This window comes from Trachypithecus francoisi, unplaced genomic scaffold, assembly GCF_009764315.1.
Source record: "Trachypithecus francoisi isolate TF-2019V2 unplaced genomic scaffold, Tfra_2.0 Lachesis_group0, whole genome shotgun sequence".
In the NCBI taxonomy this organism is placed as follows: domain Eukaryota; kingdom Metazoa; phylum Chordata; class Mammalia; order Primates; family Cercopithecidae; genus Trachypithecus; species Trachypithecus francoisi.
The window spans coordinates 154,147,888-154,161,304 of record NW_022681453.1 but is presented as its reverse complement, the minus strand read 5'-3'; positions in this window follow the sequence as shown (position 1 = coordinate 154,161,304).

The following is a 13,417-nucleotide window of genomic DNA, read 5'->3' as shown; positions in this document are numbered from 1 at the left end:
AGTGGTTTGTAGTTCTCCTTGAAGAGGTCCTTTACATCCCTTGTAAGCTGGATTCCTAGGTATTTAATTCTCTTTGAAGCAATTGTGAATGGAAGTTCATTCCTGATTTGGCTCTCTGCTTGTCTGTTACTGGTGTATAAGAATGCTTGGGATTTTTGCACATTAATTTTGTATCCTGAGACTTTGCTGAAGAATATCTTAATGTGGTGAATTACATTACTCTGTTTTCTGAAATTAAATGAACGTTGTGTTTTTGCAATAAACCCTAATCTTCAATACCTTGTTAGGTCACCTTGATAATTTTTTTTTCTGGGGGAAGGAAATTCTTTTCATGTAAGTTCATTAGTGAATTTGCTTTTTAATTTCCTCTCTTTCTGTGCAGTCCTTGTCAGATTTGGCCATCATGATTTTGTCAAGTCACAAAATGAATTTGAAGCCATTCTTACTTTTTCTATCTTTAGAAAATTTTATGTGAGATTGAGACTACTGGTTTCTTGAAAGCTTAGTAAAATGTCCAGTGAAAACTGACTGAGTCTGGTGGGGTAAGATAGAAATTATTGAATCAATATATATATACACATGTTGCTTGTCAGTATGCTTGTATTTTTCCTATATTTGTGTTGTATATAATATTTATATTGTTAATTTGTATTTAAATTATTTTGAAACTTTTCAATCCTTCTGAAAGGTTTCAAGAATAGTTTAATGAGTACTCATACTCTTCAGGTAGATTCATCAATTGTTAACATTTGCCACATTTGTACTTGTCTGCTTGCTGGAATTATCTTTCTCTTTCACCTTCTCCATCTCTCTCCTCCCTGTCTTTCATACACAAACACAGACAATATCTTGACATGGATCTTTATAAAAGATTTACCTTGTTTTAAATTTGTTAGAATTTCCATACTTGAGACTTGGTGAGGCTCAACAATTCTAAAACATTCTCAGAAACTATTTTTCTATTATCTCTTCTTTTTCTTTCTTCTGGAATTGCAGTTATAGTATTCACCCTTTATCTTTTAGTTCCTTGAACTTTCTTTTATATTTTTAAACCTCTGGCCTGAATTTTAGATACTTATTTGGATCTATTTTACAATGCAAAATGTGTCTCTTTAGCTACATCAAGTTTGTTGATTATGTTACTCATTTTGGGTTTTCAGTCAAATATATTTATTGTATATTTTTTATTTCTAAAGTTGTATTTTTTTCCCAAAATCTTCTTGTTTATATATGATCCCTTCCATTCTGTTTATCTTTCTAAGCCTGTCTTTTATTTCTTTAGATATATTCAACATAATTTAGATTTTTACGTCTGTAAATTCCAATATCTGGTGGTTTTGTGTATGTTTCTGTTGTCTCCTCTTTCTGCCTGTTTGTATTCATGTAAGTGCATACAGTATTTTGTGTTACTTGTTTTATCCCACCCTTTACCTGCGGTGATTCTTTGAGGTCTAGGTAAAGTTTTATTCCTCAGTGCACACAGTTGCTTCTGCCACCTGTAGGTGCTACCACTTTGGGACCTTCATTTTCACTTTCTGCATAGTAGGGTGACTATAGTTAACATAGTTAACAACAATGTATTGCATATTTCAAAATAGGTAGAAGAGAGGATTTGAAATCTTCCCAACACAGAATTAATACATGCTCATGGTGCTGGATATCTTAATATTCTGACTTGACTACTACATGTTCTATGCATGTAACAAAATATCACATGTACCCCAGAAATATGTACAAACATTATGTGCCAATTAAAAAACCCCAAAGGTCAAAGCCAGCTTTGGTGCTCATACACTTCCCAGTGTTTCCAGTTTCACTTAATTTTAGATTTTGTGGAATCCTTATTTTTGCATCAGCTCAGCAATGTGTTTAAAACTTCTCTATATTGTCCATTATTTTAATATCCAATCTATCGCTCTGTTGAAACAGAAAATTTCCAACTTTGATTTTATGTTTGTCATTATGTATTTTGGTTTCCCCATGTGATGTGAGAATTTATATTTCATTAAATTTAATTTAGTTTTATTCTACTTGACTTAATTTAATATAATACTCCATTAAATATATATCATAATTTATAAACTTATCTTCTGTTAAAGGTTTATATTTTATAGTTTCATAATTATGAAAAATGCTGCAACAAACATTTACAGACATGTTTTCATGTGCGTGTGTGTATTTTAAATATATGTAATTAATAGTTATGGCTAGATGTTATGGGTAAAATTTTGTCCTCCAAAAACTAGTACCTCAGAATATGACCTTATTTGGAAAGACAGTTGTCACACAGGGTCCATGGGGCATTGGTTCCAGGACTCCTCATGGATGCCAGAAATCCATGGATGCTCAAGTCCCTTATATAAAATGGTATAGTGTTTGAGCCTATCCTACATATGTCCTTCCATGTATCTTAAATCATCTCTAGATTACAGTGAAAGAAAATATTATGTAGTTCATTGTTATACTATATTGTTTAGAAAATGATGACAAGGGCTGGGCGCAGTGGCTCACGCCTGTAATCCCAGCATTTTGGGAGACCGAGGTGGGCAGATCACCTGAGGTCAGGAGTTCAAGACCAGCCTGGCCAACATGGTGAAATCCCGTCTCTACTATGAATACAAACATTAGCCAGGCATGGTGGCCCGTGCCTGTAATCCCAGCTACTTGAGAGGCTGAGACAGGAGAATTGCTTGAATCCAGGAGGTGGAGGTTGCAGTGAACCGATAACGCGCCATTGCCTGCCAGCCTGGGCAAGAACGGTGAAACTCCATCTCATAGAAAAGAAAAGAAAAGAAAAGAAAAGAAAAAAAATGACAAGAAAAAACATCTGTCCATGTTTAGTACAGATTCTTTTTGTTTTTCTTTCAAATATTTTCAATTAGCTGTTCGTTGAATCCACAGATGTGGAATCCACAGCTCCCACAGCTGTCAAAGGCTGACTGCAGTCATTGCAGATGTATTTAGTTCAGTTAAGATAAGGTCACATTGAAGTAGGGTGGCTCCTACTGTCATATGACTGGTGTTTGTCTAAGAAGATGGCAGTGTAAAGACACAGAGACACAGGGAGAATGCAATGTGAAGATTGAGGTGGAGATTATGCTGCTTCCAGCCAGCAACATCCAGGGCTACCAGAAGCCAGAAAAGGCAGGGAAGGGTCCTCTTCTAGAGGCTTTGGAAGGTACCACACAACTGACACCTTGATTTTGGACATCTAGCCTCCAGAATTGTGACAGAATAAATTTCTATTGTTTAAACCAGCTCGTTTGTGGTGCTTTGTTAAGGCAGCACTAGGAAATTAATACACTAGATTGCAGAGTATCTGCATATTCAGTTTTAGTAGATTCTATCTCATGCTTTCTAAAGTGGTTGTACCAATTATATTTCCATCAGCAGTGTATAAATAGTCCCATTGCTCCTTATTCTCACAAATATATAGTATTATTAGACTTTTAAAATTTTCCTAATTTGTTAAGTGTGAAATAGTATTTTGCTGTTATTTTTAAATTTTATTTCCCCGGTGACCTATAGTATTGAACATTTTTTTCTTGTGCATTTGCCTATCAGATTTATTTTTTATGGATTGCCAGTTTATAAATTTCCCTTTTTTCTTAACTGTTTAGTTTATTGTTACTGATTTGTAGAAATTCCTCGTATATGTGAGTCCAATCCTTTACTGGCTACAAGAGTCACAGATTTCAATCTTCACCTCACAGCTTGACATTTCACTTTATTTTTGGTGTCTTTTGATAAACAAAATTTCTTAATTTTGATGTGCTGAATATATCAATACTTTTCTTCCTGATTTGTGCCTTTTGTGTTTAAGAAATTCTTTCTTACTTTTAAGTCATACAAATATTCTACTAAAATTTTTTTCTAAAATTTGTAGCTTTGTATTTTTTAGATTAAGACATTGTTCCATCTGGAATTATTTTATTACCATTGATTGAGTAGTCCATCTTTTCCTTCATTGACTTCTAAGCATACATTAAATATTTACATATATATATTTCTATTTCCAAATGATCTATTCTGTTCCATTTCTCTGTTTTTTTTCTATTGCTTTAGCAATATCACACAATCCTAAGAACTACTGTTGTTCATTTTATGACTTTTTGTCTGGGATACTCAACAGGAAAGTCCCCAGGCTTTCTTCTTTTCTTAGATAAGCATTAAAGGCTATAATTTCTAAATTCCATTCAGCTTCATTCTGTAAGTGTTGATATGTAGTATTTTCACTGTTGTTCAGTTCTAAATGTTTTCTAATTTGTATTTTTCTTTTCTCTTTTCTGTTGGCCATTTAGAAGATTTTCCCCTCAATTTCCACATACGTGCATATTAAAAATTGTTATTATATTTTAGTATAATAGTAATAAAAATGTTGTCTACATGATAGAGATTCCTTAGTATTTGTTGAGACATGCTTTATAAATAGCTATCTTGTGCCTGAAGATTAAATTGTTTCCTTTAATTGTTAATTGCTAGATTTAAATTTGTCCATTTGAGCAGAGTTGTTAATAGTGTTGTTCAAATTGTCTCTATTGTTACTAGAGTTTATTGTTTTGATCCACAAATTGCAAAATGAAGTACATTAACATCTTTTATTATGACTGTGAATTTGTGAGTCTTTTATTCTGTAAATTTTTGCTTTTCTGTATATTTTGAGATTATGTTACTAAGTGCATGGAGAATTAGAACTGTTACGTCTTTCTGACAAATTGAAAATTTTGCCTTTATAATAGTGATCCTCATTAATTTTAGAAGTTTTTGCCTTAAATTTTATTTTATGTGAAAATGAAAAGCAACACTTATGATCTATATATATGTATACACACACACACATATCTATGTGTATACACAATATAATACATATGTAAATATACATGCATACACACATATACATTGTACATTTCAACTTTTTTGTGTACTTATATTTTAGGTGTGCCAATTGCAAACATATGATAGCATTAAAATATATCTAACTTCAGAATCTCTATTATTGATACATAAGTGTAATTCTTCCCTTTTTAGTATGGTATATAGGGACTTATCATATCAATTTATTTTGGTCTAATACGTCTACTTTTCAATGCTTCATGTTTTATTCCTTTACCATCATTTATTGGATGGGTTTCCTTTCCTTCCCCTTTTCTTCTTGATGGTTTGAAAACTATTTTTTCTCTATCCAATCTTTAATTGTTCACCCTTAAAATTTTGACAAGAACACTTGCATGAGAAAAGTCTAAAAGTATTCTATATCTTTACTCTCCTTTTGAACGATATATGGAACCTGGGATATTTTAATCTTTATCTCTCTATTTTAGTTTTCATGTTACTGTTGTCTAGTATTTTGTTCCTATTTTGCTTACATCCCATTCAGATTCCTCATTATTTAACTCTTATTTTAATTTTGTTTAAATCTTGTTTAGATCAATACATTTTTGTTGTTCACAATGACTTCTTTCATCTTAAAGTTTTTTTTCATGAAGGCCTGTTGGTTTTAAGTGAGCACCGGGTATCTAAAAATGTCTGGATTTCATGTTCACTTTTGAGTAACAGCTTAACTATTTAAATAATTTATTAATTACAGACCTGTTTTAAGCACTTTGATGATATAGGCATCTAGTCAATTTCTATGAAGAGTTTAAAGGAAACTTAATCTTTGTTTGTGAAGTACAAAGTTTCATATTCATGTATATGAATTGTATTATAAAATTGTATTATATATACTCAAAAATCCTTAATCATTGTTTGTGTAGCTCCTCTTTGAAGTTTCCCCTCTCTCTCTCTCTTCCTCTTACTCTCTCTCTTACTCCTCCTAGTTAGCTGCAGCATTAAATCAATCTCTAGACCAGTTTTAAGGAAATGTATTTATAATGGATTTTAGTAGTCTGCTTTAAGAGTATTCATCCCTGAACCCTGAAGTCAAAAAATAGCTGGATATATTTTACCATAAAGTCAGCCTCTAATATTCAGTTACTAATAGACTAAAGCAGGAATGAAGCCACGCTTTGCCATTTAGGCATGGCATTGGGTTTTTAATGTCCTTCAATTCCCCCACTGGCAAATACATACCGTTTATCATGTGCCATCCACTCTACACCACTTTTTGACATTCCCAGGTGTTGTAGAACATTGTATGAAGGTGATATAATATATCCTGTCCCCTTTGGACACATGATTCACGACACATAACGATGCCAACCTGGAAAAAAATTTCTTAAATACTGAGAAATAGAAAGACATAAAACTTTAAAATTACTTAGGTGAAATGATTTCCTTGGAGCAGTCTAGCAAGTCAGCTTGTCGATCTTAGACTAGAAGGCTCTGAAGAGCAGGCATAGGCTGCTTTTTGAGTTGGGAAAGCAAATGAACATTTAACCCTTCTCTTCTCTTTCACAGGAATCTCTCCATTGGGGTGTTTGTGTGGAAAGCATTTCCTGACTCCTACATCAGTCAGCTCCAAGCATTTTAAGCACTGGTGTTTGTGCACTGTACTTACTGACTCTGACTATGTACCAAGACATGATACAGAAAAAGAGTTCTGGACCAGGACTCAAGAAAACTAGGATCTAGCCCAGGCTGTGTGAGCTTAAGCCAGTGATGTAACCTCTCTTTGCATCCATTTCCTTATGCATAAAATGAAAACAGTATCTGTACTACTCACCTTTTAAAATGTTCTCTTACTCAACACCAACCCTTACCCACAAGTATGCATTTTTCAGTATCGTGCTCAAGCTACACGAAAATATAAGTTCTAGATTTTTATAAGAAGAATATACAGTTAAGTGTTTTTTCAATAGGATGTTTATGTCAACAGTCAAAAAAGAGGGATGCAGGACAACAAGTGCTCTGTTCAGAGAAGGCAAACCATTCATTCATGCATTCATTCATTCACTCACTCAGTAAAGAAGTATCTAGCACCCATATATCAGGCACATGAGTCTCGCCTCTCCTGCAGTTTAGATTCTATTGGGAGGAGGTTGGAAATAAATGAACAAGTAAACTTGCAAGAAAATATCAGCAAGGAGTGATCACAGAGAATTAAAAAAGAAACGCTATGTAGAGTAATGGAATGACTTCCCTGGAGAAGTGACATTTAAGATGAAACCTCAATGCCATGTGATGATAAGAGAGAAGCACAATCCCAGCAAGTGATTCAAAACAAAGTCAGGAAAGAGATGGTTGTGTTCAAAGAACCAAAGGCCAGTAGACAAGGAGGGAGAGGTCAGAGAAGCAGGCAGGAATAATCAAGTTGGGCTTTGTGAGTTAAACTAAAATGGTTTAATTTCTTTTTATTTTAAGAGTGATGAGAAGCCTCTTGAAGACTTTAAGGTAAGCAAGTGCTTGGGGAGGTAGAAAAATACTTATTTTGGAGGTAAGACTGAGAGAGTTATTTGGGGAGAAAGAGGAAGAGACTGTAGGTAGGTGTATTAGTGTGGAGGGCTGCATAACAAAATACCACAGACTGGGTGGCTTAATAAATTATTTTCTGACAATTTTGAGTGGGAAGTTCAAGATCAAGGTGTTGGCAGGGTTGGTTTCTCCTGAGGCCTCTCTTCTGGGCTGGGAGATGACTGTCTTTTCTCTGTCTTCACATGGTATTTCCAAATCTCCTCCTCTTAGAAGGAAAGGCACCAGTCATATTGAATTAAGGCCCACCTTAGTGACCTCACTTTAACTTAATTACCACTTTCAAGTCCATATCTTCAAATACAATCCTATTCTGAGTCATATTCTGAGGTACTGGGGTTAGACCTTCAACACAAGATTTTTTGAGAAACACAATTCAGCCCCATTACAGTAGAGGGTCTAGTGTGAGCAGAGGTGTAGAAATAGGATTGGTGTGGTCCCTGTTGAAAAACAGTGGAGTCCCCAGACTGGTTGGAGCAGAGTTTACACAAAATGGAGTCACAGGAAGTCAGGTTATCAATGGAAGTTGAGGCCAGGCTGGTGAGGAACTTGAATTTTCGTTAAGCAGCTTCAGCCTTCTGCAATAAGTCATGATGAGTCTTGGAAAGGATCTGAGCACTATAGGAGAGCTAGGTATTGATGATCAAACCACTGGTTATGTGACAGCCTTGCAGGAGAGGATAGAGTCAGGAGACAGCCTGGGGTGTGGAGTTTGAGTCAGGCCCTTAGGGACAGAAAGGAAATAAAAGAGAAAGGAACATCTCTAGGGAAGATCTCCAGTACCAACTGAGACAGTGGGGAAACAGGATTCCAACCTGGGAAACTTCAGAGAAAACTGAAAGACAAGGACTTCTGTGTAAAACCTAGGATTACGGCCAGAATGACTCAGGGCAGTGCATTTGGTCTCTGTCCAAACCCTGCACCTACAGCTGTGGTGGAGGCTGGACACATTGTCTCACTTGGCTGGAAAAACATGGCTTCAGAGTCAGGCAGACCTCAGACAGCTCAAATTCCAGCTTCTTCATTTTTAGCAGTGCACCTTAATTTCTTGTGAGCAAGTTGCTGAATCTCTTTGAAACTTAATTTTCCTAGATGTCCACTGGAAATGATAAATCACCTTTCTAGACTTTTGGAGGGCTGAGGTAATATGTGCAGCGTGTGGCTCATAGTAGGTGCTCAATAAATGGTAGGTTCCTTCTCATCTCCCTTAGTGGAACAAAGCCCTGGAGTGACACAGAGCAGATAGATTTAGGTACTTGCGACACATCTGAATTGCTCTGGCAGGGCACGTGGGCTGGTGCTTCCTGTGGCAGGATTGGCAAAGGTGCTGGTGGGGCTGGAGCTGCTGTGGTGCCATGTGTGTCCATATCTGTCCACACTTTACCTGCATCAAAAACACCAAATACTAGATCAAGTCAGGCAAAAGGCTATCCACAACCTGTGTGACCCTGGGTGAGTGTCCATTGTAAGGCCCTATTTACTGTATCCCTACCGTCTGACATGGAAAGTATTCAGCAGTTTACAGTTCATTTAACTCTGAAAACAACCTTGCTTCATTAGTCTAAGTTTATAGATAAGGAAACTGAGGTTCAGAGTAAGTAGCTTTCTTGAGTCAGACATTGTTAGAAAACAGGAAAGCTGGGTTTGTTTGCAACTTAGGTCTGTCTGATTCTAGAAATCTTTTTCTTTCCACTAAGCTCACTTATTCCTTGCCTTGACCTCTACAAGTCTCAACATCTGAGCTACAAAATTACACATGACTTGCCTCGAAATATAATATTTATCTTTTCCCAGCCTTTGTTGTAGGTAACAAATGAAAATAAATATGTTCTATTTCCTCTAGATGTATTATAAATGACACCAAAACTTAGTGGTATAAACAACAGTTTGATTACATTCATGGATTCTATGGGTCAGGAATTTGGGCAGGGCATAGGGGGAAGAATTATTTGGAACTTTCAGAATAACCCAAATGTCGGACTCAGCTGGGGCTGTAAACTGTGCTTATATATTGCCTTTCCACATGGCCTGTGATCCTTACAACATGGCGGCCTTAGTGTAGTTAGAATTCTTACATGGAGGCTCCAGTTTCCACACGTGAGCATCCTAGCAAGCAAGGCAGATGCTGCATCACCATTATTGTCTAGTCTGGGAAGTCACATAGCATCACTGCTGCTGCAGTCTACTGATAGAAACAATGCTCAGATTCAAGGCTGCTTGGATTCAAGGAGAAGAGCTATAGATTCCTTCTCAATGGAACAAGAGCCACAGAATTTTATGGCTGCTTAAAAAAACAAACAAGCAAAACACCACAGGGTATCAAATTCCAAGGAAAGTATACGTAAGTGTACTGGAATAATGCCTTGCTATAATTAATGACACCTTTGTTTTCAGCCAGGGCACTCCACCTTGCCAAGCATAAAACACTCATGTCCAAACCATGCTGAACTGGATTTGGTTGTGAACAAGCTTTTTTTTTTTTTTAAACTTTTTCCTGAAGAGAAATGCCTAAAGTTTTTTAAAAAAGAAGCTCCTTTGGCAACAACAGCATAAAAACTTCCAAGAACAATGTTAAAAATTCTGCAAACTGTCCAGTTTTTCAAGGGTCATGAAGCCCCAGCCTTACCTGTCAAGATGGGAAAAGAGAACGACAAATGACTCTAGTTCTGTAAAGATCAGCTTTTCAGCCTTTCTTGTAAAGTTAAGTTACTTTTAGTTGAATCAAATCTGGGTCATGGAGAAAGCCTCAGTTTAATTTTCTTTTTAAAAATAAGTTTCCATAAATATATATAATTTATTTATTTTCTTCAATTACGCAGTTTAAATTATTTAGGGCCTGTGTTTTGGTGCTTAATTGGGCAAGGCATTAATGATCCTGGTGAAATGAGAGGAAATGGCTATGTTTATATGGGGCCTATGCCTGTTAGATTCTGTTTTCTGGAATAGGGGAGTTATTTATTTATGAAGAACTATTGACCCAGATAAATTACCTGAGATTCATTATTGCACTGCCAGGTGGTGCCCCAGACTTGAGGCTTAGACTGACGAAGCTTTACATTGTCCTGTTCACCAATTATTATTATTATTTTTTGAGATGGAGTCTTGCTCTGTCACCTAGGCTGGAGTGCAATGGCATGATCTCAGCTCACTGCAACCTCCGCCTCCCGGGTTCAAGTGAGTCTCCTGCCTCAGCTTACCGAGTAGCTGGGACTACAGGCGTGCACCACCACACCCGGCTAATTTTTGTATTTTTAGTAGAGACGGGTTTTCACCATGTTGGCCAGGCTGGTCTTGAACTCCTGACCTGGTGATCTGCCTGCCTCGGCCTCCCAAAGTGCTGGGATTACAGGAGTGAGCCACCACACCTGGCACTGTTCACCATTTTTTGAACAAAGTCTTTAGAGGAATATGCCACAATGATAAGTCCAGAATAAATAATGGAAATTCAGAGATTTGTGTCTCTACTTTGGTGACAATTGGCTATTTAAATGGTCCTTATTCAGAGGTGGTGATAGATAAAGGTTTTTTAAAAATCAAATCCCCAAAGCTATCTTTTCTGATTTGAAACTATTTTTTGTTGCTTACTTATCCTGCATGCCTCTCCCAAAGTCATGATGTGTGGGAGAAAGATGAAATTTGGAATTAAGCAGACATGAATTGATATTCTGCACAATTATGCGAATATGGATAAGTTGCTCAAACTTTGTGAGTCAGTAATCTGATTATGATTAAACAGTGAAAATAGCACATTGTCTTAGTCAATTTTCTGTTACTTACAACAGAATACCTGAAACTAGGTAATTTATAAAGAAAACAAATTTATTTCTTAAAATTATGGAGACCGAGAGGCCCAAGGTTGAGAGTACAAATCTGGTGAGGTACTTCTTGCTGGTGTGGATTCTGTAGAGGTGGCATAGGGCATTGCATCATGTATTAACTCAGGTCTCTCTTCTTCTTGTTATAAAACTACCAGTCCCATTCCCAAGATAACCCATTCATCTATTGACACATTAATATGTTAATCTATGTACAGATTAATCTATTCATGAGAGCAGAGCCATCATGAACCAGTCCCCCACCAAACGTCTCACCTCTCAATACTGCCATATTGAGGATTAAGCTTCAACACGAGTTTTGGAGGGGACACATATTCAAACCACAGCACACCTGTTGTTGCAAAGATTAAAGAAGGTATGGAATGTATATCCTCCACTGTAAAGCCTGGCATGGAAAGAATGAGGACTCATTAACTTTAACCCCATCTTTTGCATATGCAATGGCCCAGCAGAAGCAGACAGCACAGTAGTGCTCCATACAAATGATGTGGACTTAAAAGCTCTTGTGGTCTGAATATTTCTAAGGCTGAACTTACTTACTTTTATCTCCTCTAAGGCAGGTCAGAGCTGCCTGTTCCCCAAATGAATCAAATCAAATGTGACTGGCACATTTGTTTTCAGAGATACAGGAAGTAGGATAAGAAGAGGATATTTTTACATTTATTGAACATTGACTATGTGCACCATACTGTTTAACATATTTTTAAAATTTACTTCTTGTAATGATCTTATTAAGTAGGCATAATGCTGCTCAATCAATTGTTCCAGAACATAATGAATTAATGCAACAACCACTTACTGTATCTCATAAGTCAGCTGGATAGTTCTGATGTGAGCCAGGCTTGGCTGATCTTGGTTGAGCTTACCTGGGCTTGCTCATGTGTCTGTGGTTAGCCAGCCTATAGGTCAGTTGGTGCTAACCAGCCTAGTGTGACCTCGGCTGGCTGAAACAGCTCAGTTCTACTCCATGCAGTCTCCTACCCTTCTACAGGTTAGCATAGGCTTGTTCTCATGTCAGTAGCAGGGATTCGAGGCAGGAAGAGGCAACATGCATGCCACTGTCCCACTGACCAAAGCAAATCATATGGCCTAGCTCAGAGTTAGGGTGGGAGGGCACATCCAAAGGAAACAGATTCAGAGAGGCATGGACAAATGGCCATTAGTGCACTGGATCTACCACAATAGGCATTGTTATTACCCTCATTGGTAGAGGAGGAGATGGAGGCTAGCAATTTTGTGCCTGTTGGTCACTGGCCCACCCGCTAGTGTTTTTCTTTGCTGTGTGCTTTCCTGGAGATCTCTCCTTGGAGATGCTTTCTAATAAGCTACATTTCCCTCTCTTTCTCATTATTTGGTCTGAATTTGAAATTTCATGTAAAATTATTAGGATCAACCAAGTGATCTTAACAAAAGCCCAGAATAAGGACACCAAGGAGCAGCGCAGGTGAGTCAGGAAGATAGGTCTACTTATTAGAGAAAATGAAGGGAAGAGGGCAGATATGTGGTTGGGTGGCGCCTAAATGGAATAAAATGAGACAAATTTACATTTCTCTTCCATTTTCCAGCTTTTCCATTTTGCCTGGGTCAGCTACCACCTTTCCATGCCATCTTTTCTAGATTCTGAAACCAACATCTGAGAAAGGCAAGGTCCTGGTGTTGGCCTGGGGCATTTACTAGATTTTTGACCTTGAACAAGCAAGTTACCTAACTTCCCTGAGCCTCTATTTCATTATTTGTGAAATGAGAATAATAGCACACATGTTGATTTGTGGGCTAAAGGAGACCTGAAGGTAAAGAGCCCCACATGGGTCTGAGCCCTGTGCAGCCACCATGATTCACTGCTGTCCCCAAGCACATCCTGGTGCCTGAAATGCTGAACAGTTGGCTTTCACCACTGCAGAGGCTCTGGGTGAGCTGCCAGGGCAGCGCAGGGAGGCTTAGCTGCAGGAGTGCTGTTAATGGATTTTATGGCTTTGTTGAGTAACTCAAACTACAGTTATTAATTAGAGGATGCTGTTTAGGCACTCTTGCAATATATACATTTTGTTAATTGATTTGTATAGGCTCATAGCTAGCAACATAAAGAATGTGCAGGACCATAACACTTACAAAGGATTGTAATTGCCTTTGCTGCCCTCTCTGGCTCCCCAAGCAGGGAACATAAGCTTTGA